This window comes from Triticum urartu, chromosome 7 (assembly GCF_003073215.2).
Source record: "Triticum urartu cultivar G1812 chromosome 7, Tu2.1, whole genome shotgun sequence".
NCBI lineage: Eukaryota > Viridiplantae > Streptophyta > Magnoliopsida > Poales > Poaceae > Triticum > Triticum urartu.
Genome location: NC_053028.1, coordinates 533,486,643 through 533,500,452, shown reverse-complemented (window position 1 = coordinate 533,500,452; position 13,810 = coordinate 533,486,643).

The window sequence follows — 13,810 nt, the reverse complement described above, 5'->3', positions numbered from 1 at the left end:
ATGTTGAAGATCATGTTCAAAAGATCTTACAGTTAGTGGGATGTGCTCGGGAACAAAACACAATACCCCATACAAAACTTCCTTCAAAAGGGATGTCCGAAATCCTGTTCATAAAAAAGATGAACTCGGGTCGGATTCGTTTTCGCGCAGAAAACAGATCCGAAAAAGTGATGCACTAATCGGAAGGTTCCCGGAGTTTGGACAGTCGGATCGAGCTGAAATTTTGAGAGGTGCTAAATATTGGAATTCCGCAGTCGATCAACGGTTGGAGCTTTCAAAGGACGTCCGAGCTAGAAGCTGGACACCACGCCCTAAACTCGTCCAGATTCCCGTCCAGATTTGACAGGGCCCCGGTATATCGTGGATTGCCAGAGATTCCTCCATCGGAAATCGACGAAATTTTCCAGGGTTGTTGTAGACTCAATTCCACACAATTCCACCAAAGCGATCGTCAAAGCGATACTCGAGGAGGTGGTGGTGGCAGATACGAGTTCGCTGTCCAGAAAAACAGCACGGTCGCTTGAGGGCAATGTTGACGTTGAGCCCCCGAGCTCCATAGATGATTCCTCCGTGATCTTGATAGAGATCGGAGTTGATGTTTGATGAAGGCCCTCGTCCAGACATGGTGATCCGAACATGGGGCACAATTCTTGGTCGAACCAAGGTGACCAGTCGAGCTGGTGACGAAGATGCTGAAGTCACAGTTGATCTGCAGGCGAGCCATCGATCCTTTTGTCGATCACACAGCGGAACTCTCAATGAAAGCACCAATGTCGGTGTCAAAACCGGCGGATCTCGGGTAGGGGGTCCCGAACTGTGCGTCAAGGCCGAATGGTAACAGGAGGCAGGGAACACGATGTTTTACCCAGGTTTGGGCCCTCTTAATGGAGGGAAAACCCTACGTCCTGCTTGATTAATATTGATGATATGGGCAGTACAAGAGTAGATCTACCACGAGATCAAGGAGGCTAAACCCTAGAAGCTAGCCTATGGTATTATTGTTGTATGATGAAGTTGTATATGCTATCGACTAGCCTGGCCCTGGTTTATATAATGCACCAGAGGCCTAGGTTAACAAGAGTCCTAGCCGAATACGCCGGTGGGGAGAAGTCCTTGTCTTGATCGCCAAGTCTTGTGGAATATTCCTTGTATGCGGCAGCTATCCGAACTGGCCCATGAGTAGACGGCCATGGGGGTCCTCGGCCCAATCTAATAGATCGGGAGATGACGTGGTGAGTACCCCCTAGTCCAGGACACCGTCAAACATCATGGTAATTCTACTGAAAAACAGCGTCAGTCTGGGTTAGTTCCATTCAAATCATACAAGTTAGAGTCCAAAACAAGGGCAAAAGTGTTTGGAAAAGTAGATTCGACGGAGACGTATCAGATATCTTTTATAATGAACTAACCGATGCTTCCATAGATTACCTGGATAGTTGTGATGGTTCTGTTTTCAGGGAAAGAACGTCGGATGAAGCTGAAATTCTATTGAATAATATGTTGACAAATGAAAATAATTGGACACCTCCTGAGCCAGTTCCTGAGCCTATTCCTAAACCAACTCCGAAGAAAAGGGGTATTCTATTTCTCAGTCCTGCAGATATGCAAGAGGCAAAGAAATCTATGAAAGAAAAAGGTATTAAAGCTGAAGATGTTAAGAATATACCTCCTATTAAAGAAATACATGGTCTTAATTTACCGCCTGTTGAAGAAACATATGATCTTAATCAATTACCTATTGAAGAAACTCGTGGTCTTGATAACCCGACAGAGGTAGTAAAGGTAAATTCTCTCTATAGATATGATAAAGCTGAAATCCCATTTACTAAATTTGCTAGACCATGCTTAGATGAGTTTGATAAATTTATGTCTAAGCAAGAAGATTTTAATGCTTATTTTGGTAGACAATTGAAATACAATTCAAATATGCTTGAACACTTGGGTGATTATATGGCTAATGTTAAAGGTGAACTTAAACTTATTAGTAAACATGCTTCTATGGTTACCACTCAAGTAGAACAAGTACTTAAAGCTCAAAATGATTTGCTCAATGAATTGAATAGTAAGAATAATGATAATGCTGTTAGAGTTATGACTAGAGGTGGTAAAATGACTCAGGAACCTTTGTATCCCGAAGGCCACCCTAAGAGAATTGAGCAAGATTCTCAGAGAAATAATGTAGATGCACCTAGTCCTTCTAGAAAGAAGAAAAAGAAAAAAATGATAGGACTTTGCATGCTTCTAGTAAACCTATTACTGAAACACCTGAGAATCCAAATGACATTTCTATTTCTGATGATGAAACACAATCCGGTAATGAACCTGAAACTAATGATAATGTTAATAATAATGTTCATGATGATGCTCAACCTAGTAATGATAATGATATAGAAATTGAACCCGCGGTTGATCTTGATAACCCACAATCAAAGAATCAACGTTATGATAAGAAAGACTTTGTTGCTAGGAAACATGGTAAAGAAAGAGAACCTTGGGTTCAGAAACCCATGCCTTTTCCTCCCAAACCATCCAAGAAAAGGATGATGAGGATTTTGAGCAATTTGCTGAAATGATTAGACCTATCTTTTTGCGTATGCGATTAACTGATATGCTCCAAATGAATCCTTATGCTAAGTATGTGAAAGATATTGTTACAAATAAAAGAAAGATACCAGAAGCTGAAATTTCCACCATGCTTGCTAATTGTACTTTTGAGGGTGGAATACCTAAGAAAGTAGGAGATCTTGGTGTACCAACTATACCATGCTCCATTAAAAGAAATTATGTTAAAACTGCTTTATGTGATCTTGGAGCCGGTGTTAGTGTTATGCCTCTCTCTTTATATCGTAGACTTGATTTGAATAAGTTGACACCTACGGAAATATCTTTGCAAATGGCTAATAAATCAACTGCTATACCTGTCGGTATTTGTGAGGATGTGCCTGTTGTAGTTGCAAACGTTACTATTTTAACGGACTTGGTTATTCTTGATATTCCCGAGGATGATAGTATGTCTATTATTCTTGGAAGACCCTTTTTGAATACTGCAGGGGCTGTTATTGATTGCACTAAAGGCAATGTCACTTTTCATGTTAATGGTAATGAGCATACGGTACACTTCCCGAGGAAACAACCTCAAGTTCACACTATCAATTCTATTAGAAAAATTCCATCGATTATATTTGGAGGTTTTGAATTTCCTCTTCCTACTGTCAAGAAGAAATATGATATTCTTATTATTGGGGATGTGCATATCCCTGTTGAGGTAACATAGTGTTATTCGAAATTTCTCTAGTTCCATGTTATTCGGAATAAGTTTGTTAACAAAACTTGATCAAACTTGTTAGTGGATTCCTTTTGATGAGCATGAGATGGATGAAACCAGAAGACATAACCTTCTGTACCCCACTTTTACTTTTTGTTATTTATATTAAATAAAATAAAAATAAATATTTTTTCTGTCTGTTATCTGATTATCCGTGCAATATAAAAACACCCAGAAAATAAAAGTTCTCCAAATGCCCTGAAATTTAAATATGATTTTTTCTAGAATATTTGAGAATATTTGGCACTAAGAACACAGCAGGGGGGTCATCCACCTGGCCACGGGGGTGGAGGGTGCGCCCTACTCCCCTGGGCGCGCCCCCTGCCTCATGGGCCCACGGTGGACCTCCTCCCATTATCCTTTCACCCACACACTCATTCTTCCTCCCACAAACACGAACAACCAGTTCAAACCCGAGTCCAAGCGAGTTTTGCTGTCATTTTTGATCTCCTTGCTCGAAGCACCTCTCACAAAACTGGTTGGGGAGATTGTTCCTTGGTATGTGACTCCTCCATTGGTCCAATTAGTTTTTGTTCTAGTGCTTTATTCATTGCAAATTTGTGCTGCCTAGGTGACCATGTTCTTGAGCTTGCATGTCAAATTTATATGGTTCCAAGTAATTTTGATGCATGATATAGGCTTTAGGCACTTGTAGGAGTAGTTGCTATCAATATTATTGAGTTTGGTTTACTTTTATTTTGAAGTTACTAAAAAATTCAGAATTTTTTAGAGGAAGAAATATGCTTAGGAAAATGTTCCATGGTGGTTCTTCAAGAAAGCAAGGACCCAGGCTTGCAATGCGTGATGCTGATGAAGAGCCACCAAGAGACGCTCCAGTGCGTCCTTGCGAATGGCCTTCTGAGAACTTTATGGATCGAGCGAGAATTAAGGAAGAATTTAACGCATATTTGCGTAACGCTGATCTTGTGAGCTTCGAGGAAGAGAAGTGCAGCCAGTATCACAATCTCACTAGTTCCTTTGTGAGGAGGTTTGAATTTTCATCTTCACGTAATTCTCCAACTGTCCTGTTTGATCTTTATGAAAATTCTTACACTATGGACTTAGAGGATTTTACCACTGCTTGCAAACTTCCACAATGGGATAGTATCAGGGATCCTCGCAAATCTGAATTTAGAGATTTTCTTGCTAGTATAACTGTCAGGGAATCTAGAGATATAACACAAGCTACCATAGGGAGCATTCACTTTCCTGCTATACATTATTTTGCTCTCTTCATAGGTAGATGCATTAATGGTAAAGATGAAGCATGTCATATGTGTGTTCCTGACCTCAGTATTCTTAGGAGTGCTGTGTTAGGAGACAAATCTTATAATTTGGGAGCCATTGTTGCACATAGGTTGCATCTTAATAGATTTAATGGAGATTTCTTTGGTGGAATTTATGCAACCCGCATAGCTAATTTTCTTGGTGTAGCCATACGCGAAGATGATATTGAAATTACCCCCTACTTACTTAGACTTTAATGCTATGGTTCACCACCAGTTTGTTGATAGGAATGAATCACCTCTCTAGTATCGACTAATCTTTGACAGACGGCGTGCTGTCCGTATTACTCTCCCTGCTCCTGCCTTCTTTGATTATCAGGCAAAAGGAAGATATATTATTACCAGAGAGGAGGGATATGAGTACGAGAGGAGGGCTGAGGCTGCTCGTCGCCACGCTGCAGCTCAGGAGGCGATAGCCGCTGCATTGCAGTACGACCCCAACTATTATTATGGATATCCGCCAAGCCAGCCGTGGCCATAGACCAACTTAGGCCAAAAGCCTAAGCTTGGGGGAGTACGTATTTCCCACCGACATTACATTTATGCTCACACACTCATTGCTAGATGTCGGTGCTCATACTTTTTCATTGTATCATCCATGCTAGTTTATTTCCATTTTATGCTTTCTTCTTGTGTGTTTAATAAACCTTAAGAAAAACCAAAAAAATTAGTTATAGCTTTTAATTAGTTTACTTTCCATGCTTGTAGTAGTAACTAAAAAGAAAACCCTAAAATATTTCCTGTTCTTATTTTGCTTGTTGGGAGCTTTCCTGTGTAAATAGTTTTATTTCTTTTCTTTTCTTTGGGGGTCGATAGGAGAAGACCATGATTAAATTGTTGAAGTGGCTATTATATGCATACTTGTTGGTCTGACAAAAGAGCCCATATTGCCTTGTCTTCTCCTGTTTATTGAATGCTTGCAGATTCCAGCTTAGTCCAATGCACGTGCACAATTATTATTATTCACATCGTTCGGTCGTGCAAGTGAAAGGCAATTATGACGATATATGATGGACTGACTGAGATGAGAAAGGCTGGTATGAACTCGACCTCTTTTGTTTTTGTAAATATGATTAGTTCATCGTTCCTGATTCGGCCTATTATGAATAAAAATGTTTGCAATGACAACTAGAGATCATAGTTCTTGTGCCATGCTTGATTAGCTATGAGTTATAATGGTTTACCTTGCGTGCCAACATGCTATTGAAATGGTTATGATGTGGTATGATAGGGTGGTATCCTCCTCTGAATGATTTAAGTGACTTGACTTAGCACATGTTCACGCATGTAGTTGAAACAAAATCAACATAGCCTTCACGATATTTATGTTCATGGTGGATTATATCCTACGCATGCTTGCATTCGGTGTTGATTAATTTTAATGCATGTTCATGACTGTTGTCTCTCTCTAGCTGGTCGCTTCCCAGTCCTTTGCTAGCCTTCACCTGTACTAAGCGGGAATACTGCTTGTGCATCAAATCCCTTAAACCCCAAAGTTATTCCACATGAGTCCACTATACCTACCTATATATGGTATCTACCTGCCATTCCAAGTAAATTTGTATGTGCCAAACTCTAAACCTTCAAATGAAATTCTGTTTTGTATGCTCGAATAGCTCATGTATCAACTAGGGTTGTCTGTATCTTCCATGTTAGGCGGGTTATTCTCAAGAGGAGTGGACTCCGCTCCTCACTCACGAGGAAGTGGCTGGTCACCGGGTTGCCCAGTCCCATGCTTTATGCAAACTAAATCAAAATAATTGCAAACAAAACTCCCACTGGGACTCTTGTTAGTTGGAGGCACTCGTTGTTTCGAGCAAGCCATGGATTGATGCTTGTTGGTGGAAGGGGGGTATAAAGTTTACCATTCTGATTGGGAACCGCCTATAATGTGTGAAGCATGGAAGATCTCCATCTCTTGGTTGTTATGTTGACAATGAAAGTATACCACTCAAAATATTATTCACCTCTATTTGAAAACCGAGCTCTGGCACCTCTACAACTCCCTGCTTCCCTCTGCGAAGGGCCTATCTATTTACTTTTAAGTTGAGTCATCATCCTCTTATTAAAAAGCACCAGTTGGAGAGCACTGATGTCATTTGCATTCATTATTGTTAGTTTACATTTGGTATGACTTGACTGGATCTCTTTTACCACGAATTACAATGTCTAGTCGGTCCTTGATCTTTAAAGGTGCTCTGCATTTATGTTTTGCGGTCTCAGAAAGGGCTAGCGAGATACCATCTTGTTATATCATATTATGATTGTTTTGAGAAAGTGTTGTCATCCGAGATTTATTATTATTGCTCACTAGTTGATTATGCCATTGATATGAATAAACTTGAGACCTAAGCGTCATTGCGAATGTGGTTAGTTATAATCTTTGCTGAAAACTTGAATGCTGGCTTGACATACTTACAACAACAAGAGCAAACAGAGTTTGTAAAATTTTTTCTTTATCACTTTCAGTTTGTCAACTGAATTGCTTGAGGACAAGAAAGGTTTAAGCTTGGGGGAGTTGATACGTCTCCATCGTATCTACTTTTCCAAACACTTTTGCCCTTGTTTTGGACTCTAACTTGCATGATTTGAATGGAACTAACTCGGACTGACGCTGTTTTCGGCAGAATTACCATGATATTATTTATGTGCAGAAACAAAAGTTCTCCGAATGACCTGAAACTTCACGGAGCAACTTTTTGGAAAATATAAAAATACCTTCAAAAGATGAAGGCCAGGGGGCCCACCACCTGTCCACGAGGGTGGGGGGCACGCCTGCCCCCTAGGGTGCTTCCCCCTACCTCGTGGGCCCCCTGGAGCTCCTCCGACTCCAACTCCAACTCTATATATTGTGTTTCGGGGAGAGAAAAATTAGAGAGAAGGATTCATCGCGTTTTATGATACAGAGCCGCCGCTAAGCCCAAAAACCTCTTGGGAGGGCTGATCTGGAGTCTGTTCGGGGCTCCGGAGAGGGGAATCCGTCGCCATCGTCATCATCAACCATCCTCCATCACCAATTTCATGATGCTCACCGCTGTGCGTGAGTAATTCCATCGTAGGCTTGCTGGACGGTGATGGGTTGGATGGGATCTATCATGTAATCGAGTTAGTTTTGTTAGGGTTTGATCCCTAGTATCCACTATGTTCTGAGATTGATGTTGCTATGACTTTGCTATGCTTAATGCTTGTCACTAGGGCCCGAGTGCCATGATTTCAGATCTGAAGCTATTATGTTTTCATCAATATATGAGAGTTCTTGATCCTATCTTGCAAGTCTATAGTCACCTATTATGTGTTATGATCCGTTAACCCCGAAGTGACAATAATTGGCATAATTACCGGTGATGACCGTAGTTTGAGGAGTTCATGTATTCACTATGTGTTAATGCTTTGTTCTGGTACTCTATTAAAAGGAGGCCTTAATATCCCTTAGTTTCTGTAAGGACCCGCTGCCACGGGAGGGTAGGACAAAAGATGTCATGCAAGTTCTTTTCCATAAGCACGTATGACTATATTCGGAATACATGCCTACATTACATCAATGAACTGGAGCTAGTTCTGTGTCACCCTAGGTTATGATTGTTACATGATGAACCGCATCCGGCATAATTCTCTATCACTGATCCATTGCCTACGAGCTTTTCCGTTCATGATGACCCTAGGTTATGATTGTTCTTCGCTTATTTACTTTTCCGTTGCTATTACTATCAAACCTACAAAATACCAAAAATATTACTTTTGCTATCATTAGCTTTTTCTACCGTTACCACTACTATCATATTACTTTGCTACTAAACAGTTTGCTGCAGATATTAAGTTTCCAAGTGTAGTTGAATTGACAACTCAGCTGCTAATACTTGAGAGTATTCTTTGGCTCCCCTTGTGTCGAATCGATAAATTTGGGTTGAATACTCTACCCTCGAAAACTATTGCGATCCCCTATCACTACAAAAAAACGACACTTCCGTAACATTTTGGGCCGAACGAATTTTTTTTCTGTCATACATATGACACTTCTATGACGATAATTGTGACAAAACCCGGTATCATCATTGATGTGGTGGGCTCCTAATTCTATGACAAAAAATCATGACAGAAAATGGGCTTTTCGTCCTGGGCGGGCTGGAGACGTAGCTGCATGACATTCTTTGGGCCGTCCATGACGGAAAAAATCATGGTAGAAGCGAGGAGGAGGAAAATTTCGAGGAGTTCCCGGTTACGGTGGGAGGTCGGGGGCCGAGCGATGCGCGTTTCTCTCGTACACATACGCGCGTGTGTGTAATGCGTTGGCTCTAACTGAACCCGAGCGAGGCGTTGGGCTCTAACTGAACTCGAGTGATTACACTGCAGGCTACGCGTTACTGAACCCGAGCGATCGATCGATGGCTGTTAACTGAACCCGATCGAGCGATTCCTTCACTACTGCTGCATGCTGCCTCTGGATGAACAGTGAGCGTTGCAGGGGGGGTGGATGAACAGTTCCTGGTGGGGGTGGATGAACAGGACCACCCCGTGGAGGGCAGGATGAACAGTAGATGGTGGAGGGCAGGATGAACAGTAGCCCGTGGAGGGGTGGTTGAATAGGAGCCCGTGGAGTGGGCTGGTTGAACAGTAGCCGGTGGAGTAGCGCGCGGTGGAGGCTGGATGAACAGGAGCCCGTGGATGAACAGTCACAGGTGGAGGCTGGAGGAGGTCGACGGTGGATGAACAGTAGCTCGTGGAGGCTGGAGGGGGTCGACGGTGGAGATGAACAGTATCCCGTGGAGTCCCGTTTTGCGGTACGCCACACCCCTCCCGATGAATAGGACCCCCGTTTCGACCGTAGCGCTCCAACACAAGTCCGTTTTCTCCGTTTTGCGGTACGCCACACCCCTCCCGATCAACAGGACCCCCGTTTCGACCGTAGGAGGTCCGTTTCCTCCGTTTTGCGGTACGCCAAACCCCTCCCGATCAACAGGACCATGTTCCGAACGTAGGAGGTCCATTTCCTCCGTTGTGCGGTACGCCAGGCTTCGTTTCCATCGCATGTTCCGTCCAAGCCCTCCCGATGAACACGACCACGCATTCCGTTCCGACCCAGCTGGTTGGCTCCCACGCGTTCTGTTGCCTCCCCATGAACACGACGCATTCCGTTGCCTCCCCATGAACACGACGTATTCCGTTGCCTCCCCATGAACACGACGACGACACTGTTTCTCCGTTCCGACCCAGCCATGTCAACGAGCCCTCGCCGTACGTATGCGCGAGTAGGCGTTCGAGACCCCGCCCGTATGTACACATACGTGGCCGTATTTTCTTTCTTGCACCCTGGCCTCCTCTACTACGACACGGGCGTGCCTCTACATCCACCAGTATATATGTACGTACACGTTCGCGACCAGAATGACAACGCTACGTACGCTTCGACCAGGTGGGTCCCGACTGCCAGTCACTTCCTTGCGTGCGAAGATGTAGCTGGTGGGTCCCAGGAGTCAGGGGGCGAAATACGGTGGCCCATCCGGTGGGTCCCCGCTGTCAGGTGGAGGTATAATTATTTTGCACGTAATAAGGAGGCACTTCCTTGCTGCGGCCGTGGACCCAGCTGTCAGCCTCTCCACATACAGTCCACGTCCGATGGAAGCCGTTCCTTGACCACGTTGACCACACCACACCGAGAGCACCAGGAAGGTGGACGACGGCGAGGCCTGGGAAGGGGACGACGCGGAGCCGGGGAAGACGCGGCAGTGGATGCCCACGCGTAGAGGAGTACGAGGGCACTGGTTCGCTGCGGTGTGAGGCTGCCGTCGCTGTAGAGTAACAGCGGTGTGGGTGAGTAGAGGGATGGCCTGACCAGCGGTGGGAGTAGTAGGGTGCGGTGAGGCCTCCGCCGCATCGCAGCCGGCCACGGGAGGCAGGAGCATGAGGCAGGACCGGCTCTGGTTTGGGCGGCTGGAGCAAGAAGACCAGAGGTTGAAGAAGCACTACGGCCGTTGGATGGACATCGTACGGTCACTGGAGCTAGAATCGTGCATATTGACTAAGTTGACAAAGCACTCCATCCCCGTCAACTTAGTAGGCCCATAAGTCAGCCTGCCACTATACTGGGTCCCAGCTAACAGGGGGAGTATTCATTTTTTTATGCGTAATAAGGAGGCACTTCCTTTCGTGCGAAGATATAGCTGGTGGGTCCGAGCTGTCAGCGGCGGTAACATTTTTCTCGCGAAATACAGAGGCCCTTTCGGTGGGTCCCTGATGTCAGGTGGAGGAATCATTATTTTGCGTGTAATAAGGAGGCATTTCCTTGCATGCGGCCGTGGACCCAGCTGTCGGCCTCTCTACGTACAGTCCACTTCAAATGCATGTCGGTCGTTGACCACGTTGACCAGGCCGCGCCGAGAGCACCAGGGTGGTGGACGACGGCGAGGCCTAGCAAGGGAACGACACGGAGGCAGGGAAGACTCGGCAGTTGTTTCCCATGCAGAGGGGAGTACGACTGTACGAGGGTTTACTGGTTCGTCTGCCGTCGCCGGAGAATAACAGCAGGTGTGGGTGAGTAGAGGGATGGCTAGGCCAGCGATGGGAGTACGGTGGGGCGGTGAGGCCTACGCGGCAGCACAGCCGGCCACGGGGAGGAGGGAGCACGCATTCCTGCCGGCGCTTGTTTGAGCGGCTGGAGCAGGAAGAGCAGAGATTGAAGAAGCACGACGGCCGTTGGATGGACATCCAACAGTCACTGCTTGTGTGTCAACCTTTTTTAGGAAAGCCTCAAATCTTTGGAAAACAGCATACAGCCCATCTGCCATTATTTCTAATAATTTTCAGCCCATTTGCTAATTCTTAAGGTTTTTTTGGAGCCCATATTCTTTTTGTTAGCATTACAGCCCAAATTGTGGCCACGGTTAAAAAATTATACGAAATTTTGCATATTTCGGTGCGGTCCGAACTGTTTTTAATCCCGAAATTTTGACTCACAATCAAACTGACTTTAAAAATAAATTGATATCAATATAAAATCCGACAAATTCTCCACGCATAAAAATTAATGTAATTTAAAATCTTGAAATGGAAAAAAATATATTTGAAACTAATTGCCGGTTTGATGTGTTTTAAAAATGTACAGCCCATTTCTCATTACTGATGGGCCATTTTCTCGGCCAGCCGAATGAAAGCTCTCCTCGTCTTGAAAGATTTGCAGCCCAACAGCCCAGACAAAGCGACTTACTTGGCAAATGACAAAAAAAACTGGGTTGTGGCCGTGGACCCAGCTGTCAGCCTCTCCGCGTACAATACTCTTTCGATGGAAGTCGTTCCTTGACCATGTTGACCACGCCGCGCGGAGAGCACCACGACGGTGGACGACGGCGAGGCCTAGGAAGGGGACGACGCGGAGCCGGGGAAGACGCGGCAGTGGAAGCCCGCGCGGAGAGGAGTACAAGGGTTCACTGGTTCGGCTGCGGTGTGAGGCTGCCGTCGCCGCAGGGCCTGGCCAGCGGTGGGAATAGTAGGGGGCGGTGAGGCCTCCGCGGAAGCACAGCCGGCCATGGGAGGCAGGAGCATGCGGCACGACCGGCGCTGCTTTGGGCAGCTGGAGCAAGAAGACCAGAGGTTGAAGAAGCACTACGGCCGTTGGATGGACATCGTACGGTCACTGGAGCTACAATCGTTCATATTGACTAAGTTGACAAAGCCCTCCGTCCCCGTCAACTTTGTTGGCCCACAAGTCATCCTCCCACTATGGTGGGTCCCAGCTAGCAGGGGGTATTCATTTTTTTGTGCGTAATAAGGAGACATTTCCTTGTGTGCGAAGATATAGCTGGTGGGTCCGACATGTCAGCGGGGGGAACGTTTTTTCGCGAAATACAGAGGCCCTTCCGGTGGGTCCCATCTGTCAGGTGGAGGAATTATTATTTTGTGTGTACAGTCCACGGCCGATGGATGTCGTTCGTTGACCAAGTAGACCAGGCCACGCCAAGAGCATCATGGCGGTGGACGACGGTGAGGCCTAGGAAGGGAACGATACGGAGCCGGGGAAGACTCGGCAATGGTTGCCCACGCGGTGGGGAGTACGAGGGTTTACTGGTCCGGCTGCCGTCGCTGGAAAATAACAGGAGGTGTGGGTGAGTAGAGGAATGGCCTGGCCAGCAATGAAGTAGGGTGGGGCGGTGCGGCCTATGAGGCAGCACAGCCAGCCATGGGAGGCGGGAGCAGGCAGTCCCACCGGAGTTGGTTTGGGCGGCTGGAGCAAGAAGATCAGATATTGAAGAAGCAGCACGGCCGTTGGATTAACATCCAACGGTCACTGCTGCTATAATCATTTGTGGACTAAGTTGACAAAGCCAAAGTACACGTCAACCTAGTAGACCCACAAGTCAGCCTCCAAATCTGTCCCAAACAGCATACAGCCCGAAATTTCTAGCCAGATTCAAATTAATTTTAAATCTAAATATACCTTAATTTAAATTCAATGAAATTTTACCCGCATAAAAACAATGAAATTGAAAATATCAAAATCTGAAAGAAAACAGTATTTTGGAACTAATTGTCTGTTTGCTGTATTTTTTCATTTTATAGCCCATTTATTATTACTTATAGCCCATTTCTTATTACTTATAGCCCATTTTCTGGGCAAAATGCATCCCTCCTCGTCTTGAAAGATTTCTGGCCCAGCAGGGCGTAGAAAAGCAAGTAGGCCTACGTTGGTTATTCCGCAAAAAACAAAATAGCTGGCTAGCAATTTTCAGAAAGGAAAAAAACAAACTGGATTGGCCATGTGCTAAACATATGAAATAAAAGCCTGGGCTAGACGGGCCACGGGTCCCGCACAACCCAGTTGATACCCTTCTCCCTCCCGAAAAAAACAAAATTACTGCGCGCGCTGCTGGGTCCCTACTGTCTTCCTCACCATGTACAGTCATCTCCTTATTCCTCTCGGTTGTTGACCATGTTGACAACACCGGAGGGCAGCAACGTGGCAAGCGAACCAAGGCGGAGGCCGATGGTGAGGCCTCGGACGGGAACGAACAGGAGCCGGGGCAGATCACAGCCAGCCGTGGGAGGCGGGAGCAGGCGGTCTCGCCGGCGCTGGTTTGGCTTTGGCAGCTCGAGGAAGAAGAGACTGAAGAAACGCGACAGACGTTGAATGTCAATCCAACGGTCAAGGTTGGCACAATCGTTTTGTTGACTAAGCGGACACCAAGTAGCATACTTTTTTATATATAGG